Source organism: Schistocerca americana, chromosome 5 (genome assembly GCF_021461395.2).
Source record: "Schistocerca americana isolate TAMUIC-IGC-003095 chromosome 5, iqSchAmer2.1, whole genome shotgun sequence".
NCBI classification, from domain to species: domain Eukaryota; kingdom Metazoa; phylum Arthropoda; class Insecta; order Orthoptera; family Acrididae; genus Schistocerca; species Schistocerca americana.
Window position 1 is genome coordinate 494329744 of NC_060123.1, and position 17133 is coordinate 494346876.

Consider the following 17133-nt stretch of genomic DNA (forward strand, 5'->3'; position numbering starts at 1 on the left):
GTAACAGCTGTGCTAAATTGCTGGAAAATCTCAAACTAATGGAAAATGGAGGTTATTATCTAATACATGAATATATGTTCATTCAATGCTGCTTTATGTTGTATTAAGAAACATAACCATGATGCATTTACAGCAACACCGACCTACATGTCCAGATAAGAACAAACGCTCTTGTAACGAATGAAACAAAAATATCTCGACACGACGAACGAGCAACAAGATCAAAACCAAAGCAGCAATAGGGATCAATAGAGAGACCCTAATTATGAGTTTCTATTTATACACCATTTTAAATGGCAGCGATTCTGATACAGTATATCAGCATGCTGTTACATCTCTTTGATTGTCTTTCACATAATTAATATCTGACAGAACTACACAAAATATCCATACATCGAGTTTATTCGTTTTTATATGTTTGAATATATTGTTTGTTAATTTTTAACGCAACTTTTTCTATACCTTCTGTATTATTTACTGAAGTCACTACCCAAGGGGCACAACACCGTCATCGACGTCCACACAAAAATGCAATGTTGTTGCGCACATATCAATTGCTTGCCTGTCACATTTCGTGAATGTCACAGGTTCACTATACGGTTCAGTTTGTCGGAACTTTCACACTTTCAGATTCTACAGTTCATTTACAGTTAATGAGTTCACTGTACTTGTTTTTGCTGCTTAATTTTTGATCAAAGTTTTTGCAGCTCTTATTACTCTTCAGATCATGGAGCGGGGCTTCAATAACTTGAGCCTTTAATCAATGTGTCCACCTACGGTTTTACAAGAAACCCTCCATGGACCGACACCCAACTCCCCTTGCACTCCATGTTCGTAATATTGCAGATAAACACCAAACTGTTAATCTTCTTCCTACTTGGTGTGAAGGAGTATGCATTAGTTCACGTGCAACTTGCACTCTAGTAAAGTCTTGGAATATGACGAAAACTTCATTAACTTCTTTCTTTAAAATTTCTTATCATTGTACAAAACAAAATCAAGTAAAGGCTTCTCCGACGGTTTCCGAAGCAGACGACGTGGCTGAAGTCTGGAACATGGTGCGTTGATTCTTGCCGCGCGTGTGGTGTATGACACGCCCGATAGGAACGGTAGTCGGCTGCGGATGGCGGTTCGGCATACGCCGTCGATGTGTGTGGTCTCGTATGGCTGGTCTGGTAACGCCTGGCCCGCACGTCTCCAACACGCGAGATCGTGAAAACCACCAGTTACGTACAATTATTGTTTGTTACGGAAAGAACGCATAGTTGTTAGTCACGAATTTGATCCATCAAGGTAAGTTCTGGTTCCTTGGCGAGGCGTCTTCCATATCGTGTTTACGTCATGTCAGTTCACTGCAGTAGGTGTCAAGAAGTTCATGTATCTCACGTACAATTAGCTTACTCGCAGTCGAAAATTTTCTTGTCTGGCGGCAGCCCGATGGTACGACGCGTTCCACAGATATTGATTTCGCGACCACACACTGTTTTTGGCAGTCTCACCGACCGTTAGCGAATACGCTGGATTGTTGTTTGCAGGTAACTATCAGCAGCTCGGTCTACGTTCAGGATACATCAACGCTTCTCACACAGTTCTGACTGTTCTTGAACAGGAGGCTTGTACACACGCAAAACATAACGCAGTTGGGTTTTACGAGTCTCTAGATTATACTGACATTTTAAGAAACGTTCAACACTATCGATCTCCACCACAAACACTTTCCATTTCACGTAATATGCTTTCAGTTACTACAGTTAGTGGCATAAACATGTTTTACGGTGTAAGTCTTTGTTACATGACACAGTGTCCTATAACACGACAACTTGTCACTGTACATTATTAATGCTTTACCAATTTGAACTATTCAAAAACATATGAATATTTGAAACTGATGCAAATTAATTAAGAATGGGCTTCGTGTAGGTGTGTAAATAATGCCTACTGTGCATTGCACTCTCAAGAATTGTGTATTCTTGTCATATACCCTAGGCATACGGAAACTTAATTTTTTTACACATTACGAGTTTTATTGAAACTAGGCATGTGTTAAGAGAACATATACTAACCTCCTTAAGGTATTTAAACATAAATATGTACTGCTGTACTCATAATTGTTAAGTCAAGCTAATATCTGCAGTCAGGATCTTGAATACCTGTACTTAAGGAATTGGCAGATGACAGGCAAGGAGCTGCACGTCATATGACGATTTTAATACATCTTTTCTTAGACCGAAGCATAAAATCGTATAAAGTATGAGTTGATCCAGAAGACCGTTTTCGAATACTCTAGAGAGAAGAGTCCAGAGAAATATTTTGAGAAAATGGCGAAAGGAAAGCAGTGTCTGGACACACTGTAGAGTGATGGGGAGCTGAAGAGTATCAGTAGGATGAAACTCCAAATTTAGTACCAATAATCGTTAGCAGGAGGAACAAGAGATACTGTGGAAGCATTTCAACGGATTGTGAGAGAATCAGAATTCATATTCAGGGAAGAATAATCACGTAAACAGAGGTATCAGAGAGATGTAACAGTTATAGACGGAAGAACGGCAATACCAGCGGGCACGGAAGAGCAAACACTCGGACAGGAATAGACCGAATTATTGCCCAGCCAGGACCGTTAACGGGTTCAGTCATGACACAACACAACTGCCATCTCAAACTCGTAAAGGCGCCGCTGGAATGTGCATGGCGGATAAATCGTTTTCCAACCACGGAACCAAAACTTCAATAGTGCCCACGTTTTCTTCGAGAACCACAGAATGAGGGCAGTAAAAAGAATGATGGTACTAATAGGGCTCAACAGGTGGCGGAGATAAGACCACCAAATCCTAGATGTCGTCAGAAATGGAGTGAAAAATCAGGATGACAAGGTGTTACTCTCACCCAAACTCAGAACGGATAGTAGGAGAACCCTTACACCAACTTATTGTGCACAAAGTGAACAAAACGATACATATGAACACAGATGGGGCAAAAATGGTAAAATATTATGTGAGGACGCAATAGGTAGGGAATTCAGAGTGACTGTATGATTTTCCTCCGTTAATAATAGAACAAATAGAGGATGATGCAGGCTTACATTGCCTAATACAAATGTTTGAGCCAGATGGAGAAGACAGAGAAATCCCTCAACAGATCACAGGAAACACAACAACATAATTGGGAACCCAAGAAGAAATAGAAGCTACAGTGTTCGCTTCAGCTGAGGCAAGGTACCTTACATCAGATAACGTACGATTTTGTACGACACATGCAAGAGGAAAATGCAGATCTATCCAACATTGAACACGAGATACAAATTCTCGAATATGAAACAAAAATAAATCAGCTCGAGTATGAATCATTGGCAGAAGCATTACTGAAATAGGAGGAACCAAAGACGTCAATACGTGTACGTCCAATTACTAGTATATCCGTAGGTAGAAAGAGGTGAAAGCGATTCTTGACAGCGGGAATGAGCTAACAGCCATTTCGGAATATTTATTTAATCGTTGTAATACGGAGCAAAGCCTGCCAGTTTTGAAAACCACGAACTCGGAAGGCAAGATACCCATAATTGTACACTCAATTGAGATCACAATTCAAACTAGAATTACAATGTTATGTCAGGGACACTACACAGAAACCAATTCATGATCATTCCAAAACTGTCCATCGAGATGATTGTAGGAGCCGATTATCGTAACGAGTAGAAGACAGTATTAGACATGAGAAATGTATGTGTGGTCTTCACCTTGAAAATAAAATGATCAACAAATCTTCACTTTGAAAATAAAATTACCATCTAACCCACTACAGGGGAATACTTGCAGTTAGCGATAGATGATGGGAAAACTGAGGGAAAACATTCACGCCATGTATGGATTAAGTAGCGCGTCTAACGAACGTATTGAGGAAATACATGCCGAGACTGATAATAAATTAAATATCCTAGATCAAGAAAGAGGAAACTTAGAACACAAGAAGTGTAGTAATGCAGAGGTATTCCTACTCAGCACGGGTATGATTCAGAATTACAAATACAAGTCTAAAGTCAAAGAACATAACCCTCTCACGTATCATCGTATACCATACCATTACGTTATAGAAAACAAGTACCGGTATTTCTCGTGTTACATAAAATGATGGACGACGGCGTAATAGAATTAGTTCCTGCACAACAGTTCACTACCAACTATTTACAAAAAATGGCAGCATCCGCCTTGTGTTTGACTCTAGACGGATAAATACAATAATTATGACTGTAACAAAATGGCTCTGAGCACTATGCGACTTAACTTCTGAGGTCATCAGTCACCTAGAACTTAGAACTAATTAAACCTAACTAACCTAAGGACCTCACACACATCCATGCCCGAGGCAGGATTCGAACCTGCGACCGTAGCGGTCGCTCGGCTCCACACTGTAGCGCATAGAACCGCACGGTCAAAATGTTTACGTAATTATATTTTGAGGTCCAATTTTTGGTGAAATGAGCTAGCACAAGAATGTAGACAGTAAAAAGGATTCATTGGCTTTGATAGGTGCTACCAGTTTAAAAGACGTCCGTTTGGACTACATACCTTCTCAGCGGCATTTATATAGGGGGCTTGGGAACAATTGCAGACAAGGAATTATAACAGAGATTACACTCCTACGTCCATGATGTTATGATAGCGGAGGGAACATGGAATCAACACAAAAAAAACATTAAGTAAACTCTTTCAAACGTTAAAAGATCATGCGGTAATGGTAAATATAAGAAAGCTCACCTCTCGGACAAAACTTGTAAAATTTCTGGGAAATATCATTTCGGCAAAAGGAACTGCTCCAGGCCCAGACCAAATAGGAGCATTTAGTATGATATACCCTGCACTCGAAGAACACTGCGAGGATTTTTAGTGATTGTAAAATTTTTACAAAAAAATTTATTCAATAGACACCGTGGCAACACTACTTTTAAGTGTACTGGCAGGAAAAAATACTTCCGGGCAATGGGACAGACAAGCTGATGAAGAATTGTTATCAGTGCCGATATTATCACATCCATATCTAACGCATTAATTCTGCATGGCAACAGACAACGCAAAAACAAAACTGGGAGTGTTCATATATCAAAAATTTGAACAAGAAGAGCACACAGATCAAAAAACCATTGCATTTGCAAACAGAGTTTTATTCAGATGCGAAAGAAACTACTCCATAATAGAGCTACAAGCTCTAGCTATAGTATGGGCATTTGAAAATTTTATACGTTTTTCTTTTTGGCTGAAAAACCAGAGTTTACACGATCACAAAGCGTTAGAGTGTTAATTGACGGCGAAACTAACATATGACAGACTCACTGGGTAGGTGCTACTCTACAAGAATATTATTTCACGCTGATTTATGTGCCTGGGGCAAGAGATCAAATAGCAGATGCCTTATCACGATTACCAAGGTGTCTCAAAGACTACAAAAGGAAAAAAATGAGAAACGTTCCGCTTGAATATTTTGTCACTAACGGTTTTGAAAATACCAAAATGGAAGAAGACAACCGTTGAGAAAGGCTAAAGATCGAACACAAATGGAAGGATAAGAATGAAGCAAAGATTAGGCAACATTATTTATTGCATAATGACATCTTGTTTTATCAACGAACTATAGATAGTACCTTATGGACTGTTTGTCTACCAAATGAATTAACAAATACATATGGCACATCATCTAAGCTACGACCATTTTGGACCAAAGAAATCCTTTCTCAAAATCAAACAGTCGTGCCACTATAGTTATATCGAAAGGCGAAGTAAGAAAATACTAGCAAATTGTAAGAACTGTCAACAGGCTAAACATGAAACATTCAAAACAAGGGCGCTCATGCACCCTACAATACCACATAAATCGGAACAATTAGCCACAACAGAGTTGATGGGGTCTCTTGCTCATATAACAAAGGGATACATGCACATTTTTGTGGTCACAGAACTAAGTTCAAAACATGTACCTTTGAAAAAAACAAAAGAAACAAAAATTAGTAAAGCACTAACACAGGATTTTCTCAAATATGTAGGATGAGTTGACAAGCTGACAAGCTGATTCAGTGGCGAGCCACACTAAATAGGCACAGAATCAAGTCTGTATATGTTTCGCAGTATCATCCTAGTAGTAACTCATCAGAATGCCGCTGACAGACTAAGGGATCTTACGCTACCTACACTGAACCGCCAAAGAAGTTGGTATAGGCATGCATAATCAAATACAGAGATATATAAACAGGCAGATTGCTTCGTTACGGTAGGCCACACCAGAACAAGACAAGTGTCTGGTGCAGTTGTTAGATGGTTACTGCTGCTATACTGGCAGGTTATAAAGATTTAAGTGAGTTTCAACGTGGTGTTACAGTCGGCGAACGAGCGACGGGAAACAGCATCTTCGGGGGTAGTGATGAAGTGAGGCTTTTCCCGTGTGACCATTTCATATCAAGAATCTGGTAAAACATCAAATCACCGACATCGCTGTGGCCGAAAAAAGACCCTGCAAGAACGGGACAAACGACGATTGAAGAGACTCGTCCAGATGGCCGAAAGCCCTTTCGTGTAATCTTGATCACTGAACGACACATAGCTTTACGCCCCTCCTGGGCCCTTCAACACCGGCATTGGACTGTTGATGAGTGGAAACATGTTGCCTGGTCAGACGAGTCTCGTTTCAAATAGTATCGAGCGGATGGACGTGTACGGATATGGTGACAACCTCACGAATCCGTGGACCCTGCATGTCAGCATGGGAGTCTTAAAGTTTGTGGAGGCTCTGTAATGGTGTGGGATGTGGGCAGTTGGAGTGATGTGGGAACCCTGATGCGTCTAGATACGACTCTGACAGGTGATACGTATGTAAGCATCGTGTCTGATCAACTGCATCCATTCATGTCCATTGTGCATTTCGACGAACTTGGACAATTCCAGCAGGACAATACGACACCCCACATGTCCTGAATAGCGAAAGATTGGCTCCACGAACACTCTTGTGAGTTTAAACACTTCCGTTAGCCACCAAATTCCCCAGACATGAACATAATTGAGCGTATCTGGGATGCCATGCTACGTGCTGTTCACAAGAGATCTCAACCAACTCGTACTCCTACGGATTTATGGACAGCCCTTCAGGATTCATGGAGTCAGTTCCCTCCAGCAGTACTTCAGACGCGTGGTGTTTTGGCACTTCTGCGTGCTCGCGGGGTTCCTGCACTATATTAGGCAGGTCTACCAGTTTCTTTGGCTCTTCAGTGTACATTGCAACAGAAGGCACAACACTTGGGATATTCATGTAAGAGGCTTCCGAAGCTGATAAATGAATTACCTCTTACCGCATCTCAAATATCACCCACAATTTTCCAAAAACACCAACAGCCACCATAGAAAATTCCCGTCAAGTACAAGAGAACAACACAGACAAGTCATAGCAGAAGTAATACATAACATTCGGAGTATAGGCAGGATCCAAAAAAATTAGAGCAGGCAGAAATGAAACTAGAAGAGAATTTAAAATAAGCCAGAATATGCTAATCGAAACACATTACCTGTCAAATAAACAAAACCATGAGTTCCATAATTCTTTCTTGCATGAAGGCCACCAGATGAAGTCTGTCGTACTGCCCATTCAAACGCAGTATAACTGGTCGACCCCAAAATACAGGAACATTTGGGAGTGCATCATGTAAGCCACCTCAAGGCGTATGAAGAATAGTTATGTAAGTTATGATTAGCAAAGTTAATTCAAAATAAATTCGGGCAAAAGAGCAAACAACTGCTGTGGGTTTAAGGCAACACATTCGATAATATACTTTGGATAGGAGACAACAATGAGACTGTATACCATTACAAAAACAGGCCGTATGTAGTATTTTGAAACAGTAGTGAAAGTATAAGCTGGGGAAAAGGGAGGCAGAGAATCCTCACTATGTAATGGGGTAAAGTGGCTTGAAAGCTGCAGTACGTTTTAATGAGTGGGTTCATAAACATATGTAATGTTGCCTGGGGGCTGTGTATTTATATACACAGAATGGAGAATTGATGTGAATAAGAGCAGCCTATTGGGCGTTATGATTATTGTCACACTTTAATGGACATGTGACAAAATAAAGGTTAAGAGATCAAACTCAAGAGCTCGCTGAGTGGAAAGGTAGTAGAGTTGTAATGCTATAAGAGAAGGTTGATTTACCCGAGGACCACAAGTGTCAATAAGAGAAGTATATTTTGGATGTAGATAGCAATAAAAGGTGTATAAAATTATGGGAATATGAAATTTCAGTACTTAATAGGATTCTTAAAGGTGTGAGGAACTTAATTACAATTAATATGTTGAACAGGATGGACTGAAAATGAAATGTTGTGCTTAGGGGAAAGTAAAGTCGCGTTAATACAGCGGAAAAACTATCATATGTGATGGGAGATGGAGACGAAGGAGGATTAGGTGAGGAACAGCCGTTGAGGAAGGAAACCAGAGACAATAAATGATGCCACATGTTCGCGTAATGTACGCAGATCTAGTCGATTTCTAGTTTGTAGGTGGACATGAGTAAAGCAGAGAATGGAGAAAAAGAGGATATGTACATAAATGTGAGAAGAAGGTTACTAAATAACCGATAAAACCAATGGAATAAGTAAAAGTAAAAGTACATGAATCAATTGTATGATTAGACCTAAGGAAGGGAAACAACCAATTCTACTAATATGCCTGGAAGAGGAGATAGCAAACACTCTGTTTCAGAAAAATACGTACAGATGGAGAGCTGATGGACGACCATCAACGTGGAACATATAGAGCATGCACAGCCAATAATTAAGTACAAGTAGGAAACGTATACCAGTAGCATGCAAATTATAACCCTAAACCCATACATCATGAGCACCTTTCAGTCATAAGCTATGAACGAGGAAGGTGAGGGAACCTGATGGCATTAAATGGTATGCAAAACTTAAAGAATCAACCGCCTTATGTATAAAGGCTAAAATGAGGGACAAAAGGTGTAATAGATTAAAGTACCTACTCTTAACAATTTTACATGTAACCTGTTACGAAAGCCGTTGCCTTTTGACATATAATTCAAAATTAGGTTATCACATAGAGTTAACGCAAACTTTGCATAAAACATTGTAAACAAATGGTGCACACACAAGCAAGAGGACAACGCTTTTGGAATATCAACCCAGTGGCTTAACAATCGAGGGGAAACAGAACGGAACATCAAGGAGACAGTGTAAGTAAAACGTGGAGAGTAGCATGACTTATGATGGCTAGCAAATGATTTAATAGTTTATGAGCAATAAAATGCAAGCGATGGATCGAAAAGGGACAGTATGGAGGTGAATGAAGAACGAGATACATGGAACCTCACTTCAAATAGGAACATTACCAGAGGACAACAGCCTTTGGCAAGTGAAAGAAAACGATATGCCAGCAGATAAAGAAACAGGAGCGCTACAGAGTTGCATGATGTTGAGCAGAGTGTTACGAAGCCAGCATGAACTTCTGTACAAACCTATCCAAGCCCCACATAAAACCTGGCAAAGTTATCTAATATCATCAGTTCACATCCTATCAGATCACAGTCTATACCAGCCCAAGGAGAATGAAAAATACAAGCAAGAAGAGCAGCAGTTGCTGCAAGAAAAGAGGAGAAGGTTATTGAGGAGAAGAAAGAAGACCTGGACTGGAAGACAGAAGATCCACCTTCCATATTCCTCTCTTGAGATCTCAAAAGTCAAGTATGTCCAAAATACCATGCAAAATCTCCATACGACTTCAGCTTAACGCTTATCCAATAGTATGAACATGTAGCGCTCTGACTTTAAATAGTAACCGTTAACATAAAACTGCTGGAGGTCTTTATACAATGGAAATATGGGCAAATCATTAAGAACGAAGGCCTATGATCTGTAGGAAAAAAATTATTTGTCACATCGCCAAAGCGATAACCGTTGTAATGCAACATTGCCACGAAGTCATGCTGCCGTCTGTACAAATAAACATTTAACTGATCGTCTACTACTAAACGCTGCCAGCGAAACTCGCACGACATTCTCTAACTACACTAAAACTAGAAGAATCGTCATATGTCATTACATACGTCTCTACCAAATCAAAACAAGACCCTACGAGCTCTGCCAAGAGGCTGTGGTCAACAAAGCCACTCAGCCTACAGTAACTGTATACCACATCAAGCGAAACAAGCGCTGTATTATTTGCGAGGCACAGAGGCGAGCGAGTGTGCCGGGACTTACCCCAGTTCACTACTGGAGGCGCCACATCACCTTGACGCGTACCATATTTAACGATAAAATTACAGGTCAAAATTTTATATTCAGACTCTGTCAACTTACACTTTAATGTGCACCGTCCTAGATCGCTTATGTTTTGCTAAAGTAACTGTTAGTGTGCCGACTGTGATGATTACAAAATCCGCGTGGCAAGTGGTGACTTGTATTTCCAATTTTGTGGGGAGCATTTATTTAGAACATATATTTGAGTATTAGTAGTCAGAGGGAAAGACAATTTGGTAGGAACGTACCGTAGAAGTCGCCTCTGAACTGATAGTTGTGCTGTTTATGATAGAAAGATTTACTGTCCATTGAACATAGTAACTTTCAAAGTGTCTTGCGAGAGATAGTTTACTATATAAACTAGAACTTTATACCTTCGTTTATAATCATAGTCCTGATCCCGCTAAATTGGAGAATAGAAACATTTCTTACAGTGGGCTGGACCATAATGTGGCCGTGCAGACTGTAAACTATGGTCAGTATGTTCTCCATCGCTTTCTGGCTGACCACAAAAATTGTTGCTAGGCTCGCGTGAGAAAGACGGCTTACAACAAAGACAAAAAGAATAACTGTCGTCTTAATTACCCCGCCGCCCCACATGTGGTGCGAATGGGCCGGGAAAGGAAAGAAATTGAACAGTGAAAGTGATTGGTGGAAAGCAACGAACTCGGTAGGCACTGACAGGATACCGAACCGAAATAGGCAGAGACCAGTGCGAGAACAGTGCTACGATTTACTGGCGAGTGTGGTGAATAAACAGTGTATGTCAGCCATGGTAACCTGGATAGAGACGCAAGGAAGAAAGAAGACGTCACTAGATCGCGGCTACCACCGTCGCTGAGGTCAGAAGGAAATGGTGCGTCATCACGGAGGTGCGTGGGTTTGCGAGACTTCTGCAAGTTGCGGCGAACACTCACCGGTGTCTAGCCATCCCTCCTGGAGTTATTGCAGTAGGCGATACCAGCAGTCATCCTAACCTCCACAGCGGCTGCCGCTGCCTGCGCCACGTCGCGACGCGTCGCATCACGGTTGCTGGTACACCGCGCCGCTGCCATTTGTCGAGGTCAAGCAATTAAGTTTATAATATTTAAAGTATTTATTAGTTGCTGCAAACAATTTACTAAAAACGGATATTTATGTAAACGTTAAGAAGGAACCAGTCTCTGATCATGAATCCTCAGAATCAGAAACTGAATTTAGTGAGGATGGCTCCGTCGAACCAGTAAATAAAAAATCGGATCGTGATTTCTCAAAAGTTGAATCCGATTTGAATTTCAATAATACTGCCAGGTTAGAACCAGTTTCTGATGAGGAAGTTATTGCAATAGAGGTCAAAAAGGAGAAGAAAGAATTAATAACCTAATCAGATAATGAAACAAAGCTCAATATGTCTCAAACTAAGGCAGGTCAGGAAATGCAAGAAACTGCTTTAAAATCAGTGGAAATGCCAAGTGGCAAGGTAGTGGCTCCAAATTCGATGCAATTATTGTTTGCTAAACTTGAGTGGCATCTTAAGGACCTGAAGGATAGTAATAAAGAGTTGGAAAGTAAAACAGAGTGTAGTAACAAAGAACTTGAAGGTAACATTGGGTCTAGTAGTAATAAATTAAATGAGGAAATGACATCAAAATTGTGTAAATTATAAAATTGATGTTATCCACCATGATCTACAAGTCAAAGTAGGGCAACAGATAAATTAAATGCATAGTACATTTAAATACGAAATTAATGAGGTTCGCAATGATTTCCAAGATGCAGATGAAATTTTGGAAGGGAAGTTCTCGAAAGTAATAGGCAACGAGTCCAAACTTTGCTCTAGAAAAATCGAGGAAGTAAATATTAATTTAGATACCTGCCAGAAAAATATTAAGAAAATAGAGGCGAGTGACAAAGAAATCTGTGAAAAGATGGACAAAGATGTTCTGGCAGGGTGGAAGTGGAAGCAATTGAATTACAAATAGAAGAACTAACTACTAACACTGCTAAATTAGAAAATAGAGTAGCCTCTGGTAGTTCTTGTAATACTACTGTACAGCATGTGACTTCAGTTGACGAAGCTTTCATCAGGTGTCGACAGTTTATGTGTTTTGATCCAGACAAACAAATTCATCCGTTAGAGTTCTGGAATGATTTTGAAGATGTTTTGGCCAATTCATGGTCAGAACAGGAGAAAATTTCCTTCATAAGAAGTCATTTGTCAGGAGATGTTTTCCGATGGTCAACTGACATTATGATAAAATGTAAAACTCTTTCTGAATTTAAATCTTCATTTATTAACGAATACTGGTCACACAACAAACAAAACGATGTTTTAAGAGATTTTAGGAATGGTAAAAAGTGTGCCCCAGGACGTGAGTCGGTAAAAGACGTCTCTAGAAAATGGGTTTCAAGAGTGTCACATCTGGCAGAAAAGAGGATACCGTAAAACATCATTATGGATTTAGAAGGTAAGGTGCCTTGGTATTGGCAGAAAAGAATCATTTCCACACCTAGAGATAATGTAGATAAGTTCATTGAGTATCTAGAGCGAGTAGAAAGAATAGCTGCTGCGGAGTAACAGATGCAGAATAGTAACACAGCGCCTAACAATCATCTGCATAACAGAAATCATGTAAGAGGGAACGTAAATGTTAGAAATGTGGAGGTTAGGGATACGAGGAAATTATCATAATCTAGGACAAGGTAGAGGTAGAGGGGGTAGACACTCATCACGCTTTCCTAATTGTTGTTATGATGAAAGTAGACATGTAAATACGGTTCCGGGGAGACGAGAAGCACATCAGATGCGAGCCTATCTAATGTTGTGGTAAAATGAACATAACAGGCCGCGTGTGGGAAACTAAATCCCGTCTATGAGGAAACAGGCGCTAACAAGGCGGTAACAGTAACACTGCCAGTAACAAAAACACAGACCACAGTCAGGCAACACACGCAAACCGAACACAGGGATTAGCAAATAGAAGCAGACAGTACTAGTGATGTGTTAAACCATTCGCGTAATATAGCTGACAGCATTTTGGATAATAGGTAAGATGTAATAACGGTTTTGAGTTTGATATGGACGAAGGTGAGATAAAAGTTACATCTTCGACAATGATGGCAGTGTAAAAGCTAAAGTTGCATTAGTGGAAGTAGAATCATTTCTGCGAAGTTTTAAAGAGGAGGAATTGATGAATGATGGGTGTAGCAATAGTAATCAGGACAAGGAGACTAATAGCTGTATTGACTTGCCACAAATGATAAAAGCTAACGACAGCATTATAAGTAGCAATGTTGCGCTGGGACGCAGTTGCTCAGAGTTAGCGGATAGTTTGGCTGATGTGCAGCAAACATTAGTAGAGGGAGTCGTCATGAGCTTTGATCTGAAGTTGGCGGACAGGTTGGAAAAGGCAGCTAAGAGTGTAGAGATTGATGAACACCAAAATTTAAATGTGAATGTTCTTGCAACTGATCAAAACTACTTTAGCTGGAAACAAATTGAGAAGGATTTATTAGAAGATGTTTATGTGAAACCTGTTTAGAATAAAATAACTCACCCTATCATAAAACTAACATTTCAGGAGTAACAGTGCGTTGTCTTCTTATCAGTGGCAGTGAAGCAAGTGCTTTGTCCCAAGCATTTTTTGATTCCATTCCCAATAAAAGTGAATTTTCTGTCATGAAAGTAAGTGGGTAAAAAATAATAGGTGATACTGGGAAAGGCTCTAGACCAGTTCAGCACGAAGCTTTGATACCCATTGGTATAAGTGATGTAGTAATACATCAACCTCGTTTAATAGTGCTGGGTTTAAGTTTTGATATGCTGATAGGTACCGATTTGCTATCAAAGTATCAGGGAGGGATTGATTTTGACCTGAACAACTTAGTTTTAATCTTAAATGACTCTCAGGCAATAAGAGAGCCTTTTATAGAAAGGCATATAGGTGGTACTAATGAAACCTGGAAACTGCCTATTAGAGTGAGAATACTTACAGGAAAATTCTTAATTCAGTAATAATATGCATGATGCAAATGCTGAGGAGAGATATATCCTACAAGAAGTAGTGGAAAAGGTAGAATCAACAAAGCACATTTCCTATAAACAAAGAGCAGAATTAAGGAGTGTATTAACTGAGCATCATACTGTATTGTCGAACGCACATGGTGAAGTTAAAGGGTATGAATGCCATTTGAATGTAAAGCCCGGTAGGGTATTTTTCAAGAAATCTTGTCAGGTACATGTTTCAACAAAACAAGCAGTTAGGAACGAAATTCAACGTATGTTGGCATGGAGTGTCATTGAGCAGGCAGTTAGTGAATATAATAATCCTCTTGTTGTTGCGCCCAAATGTGATGGAAGTGTTAGATTAGTACTGGATGCATGCTGGTTAAATGAAATTGTATCAGTGAAAGTGATCGTCTCAGAATATGGACGAGCAGATTTAAAAATTCGGAGGTGTTACATACATTACATCAATGGACATAACTTGTGGGTATTGGATTTTTCCCCTGGCAAACGAATCACGTAAGTATACAGCCTTTTTGTATGAAGGAGTGTGCTACCTATACAAAGTGGTCCCATTCGGATTAAATATTTCTGTGTCTGCCTTTGTAAGAGTAAAGGCTCAAGTGTTATGGCCGGAATTATTAGATCAGGTAACTATTTATGTAGATGATATACTGGTGGCAACTCCCATATGGGAAGAACATATGAGTCTACTGGATAAGGTGGTAGAAGCTACAGTAAAAGAATATATGAAATTGGAGTTACAGTAGACTGAATGTGTAAATGACAAATTAAAATTCCTGGGCCACGAAATTAGCAGGGTTGGTATATCCATGCAAATTATCAGCCATTGAAAAGTTTGAAGCGCCCTGAAATATGAAGCAACTCAGGTCAAAGTTCGGTTTGTTCGGATTCTACCGCCGTTTTGTTAAAGATCACTTGTTTAGTGCTCCTTGTTGACTCAACTTGTTGGAGAAGAATACCCAATGGATTTGGACCCAAGAGGGCCAGTTTGCTTTAGAAGAACTAAAAAACTGCATGATTGATGGTCCGCTTTTACAGCATCCAGATGTTACAAAACCTTTTTGCATGACAGTTGATGCAAGTGGTTATGGGATTGCAGTAGAGTTGTTTCAGAGGGAAACAGAAGGCGACCAATAGGTTCATAGTTGTTCACTGCAATGTGCTGAATGAAATTATGGAATTTCAGAATTAGAGGCACTGGCCGTCATGTTTGGTATGCAGAAGTTTGAACGTTTTTTGTTAGGGCATGTAGTGACCACAAAGAAATTACCTTTTTAAAGACATGCAAACTAAGGCATCCAAGACAAGCCAGATGGGCCATGTACCTTCAGCAGTTCGAACTTGAAATTAATTAAATACAGGGAAAGAACAATCTGGTAGAAGATGGGCTATCCAGAAGTGCTGAGTCATGCAGTGAATCAGAACTTCCCTTAGCAGATAGGTATAGAGTAAGTATGCTGACCATACATGAGCTCAGGGAGGAGAGCGTTTTGTAGAATATATTTAAAAACTTAAGATTGGAGCAGAATTATGCCGATTGATTATAATTAGTCAAAAGCCATTTAGGAGTCCCTAATTATCCAAAAGTAGCACAATATTGCTGCTTACGTAAAGGAATTTTATTCTGAAGAAGAAAGTGTGTTGTCCTTCACAGCATGTGGACCTGCTGTTAGATTATCTGCATGTAACATACGACCACTATGGGACTGAGAAACGCTTTGCTATATTGAGAAAGTCATTTTCGATAACATGCACCGTGGAGTACCAAAGAGGTTGGTATCTTTTGTTATTTGTCAAAATGTAGGTGCAGTAAATAGAATAGTGCAAGGAAATAAGCACCAGGTAGAACCAAGTGAAGCCCTGGAGTTACGTGCAGTCGATCGTTTTGGGCCCCTCCCAACATCAAAAGGAGGATGCACCCGTGTTTCTGTGGTGATTGACGATTTTCCCGAACATGTCAAACTATATCCACTAAAGAAGGCTAATGCCAAAACGCTTGAAGACAAACTAGAAAAGGACTATTTTGTAAAGATTGGCAAGCCAAAGAATCTCTTATCAGATGACGGTCCTCAATTTGTATCTGAAAAATTTAAGGCATGTGTTGAAAACCGAGCGAGGTGGCACAGTGGTTAGTGCACTGGACTCGCATTAGGAAGGACGACGGTTGAATCCATCGTACGGACATCCAGATTTAGGTTCTCCGTGATTTCCCTAAATCGCTCAAGGCAAATGCCGGGATGGTTCCTTCCAAGGGCACGGCCAACTTCCTTTCCCATCCTTCCCTAACCCGATGTGACCGATGACCTAGCTGTCTGGTCTCCTTCCTCAAAACAACGCAACCAACCATGTCTTGAAAAGGCCGGAATTCGCCATATAAGAATATCGGCGTGTTTTCCGCAGGGGTATATGAGCGAAAGAGTTATGTGTGAATTAATCAGACTGTGTAGATCTTACTGTGCCAGGAAGCATTCGACTTGGACTGGTCATACTACAAATTTTGAAGAAATACCCAATAATCGTAAACATGACGCCACAGGTTTTGCTCCGTGTAAACTAATGTTTAATGAGGAACCTCATAACATCATTTTAAACGTAGTTGATTTTCCAGTTCTATTTCAGAGCTTTTTAGATGAAAGGGAAGCACATGCTAGGGCAAATGTACGTAAAAGAGCATTGGACAGAAAAAACAGCTTGACGCAAAAGCTTCCCCCACTAGTTTTAGAATTGGTGAACTAGTATTTGTCAAGACTAAAGAAAAATCAAAGAAAATTTTAGTGAAAACAAAGATGTTTATGCATGTCTATCACAGACCATTCAGGACAATAAGTAAACCTCATGCAA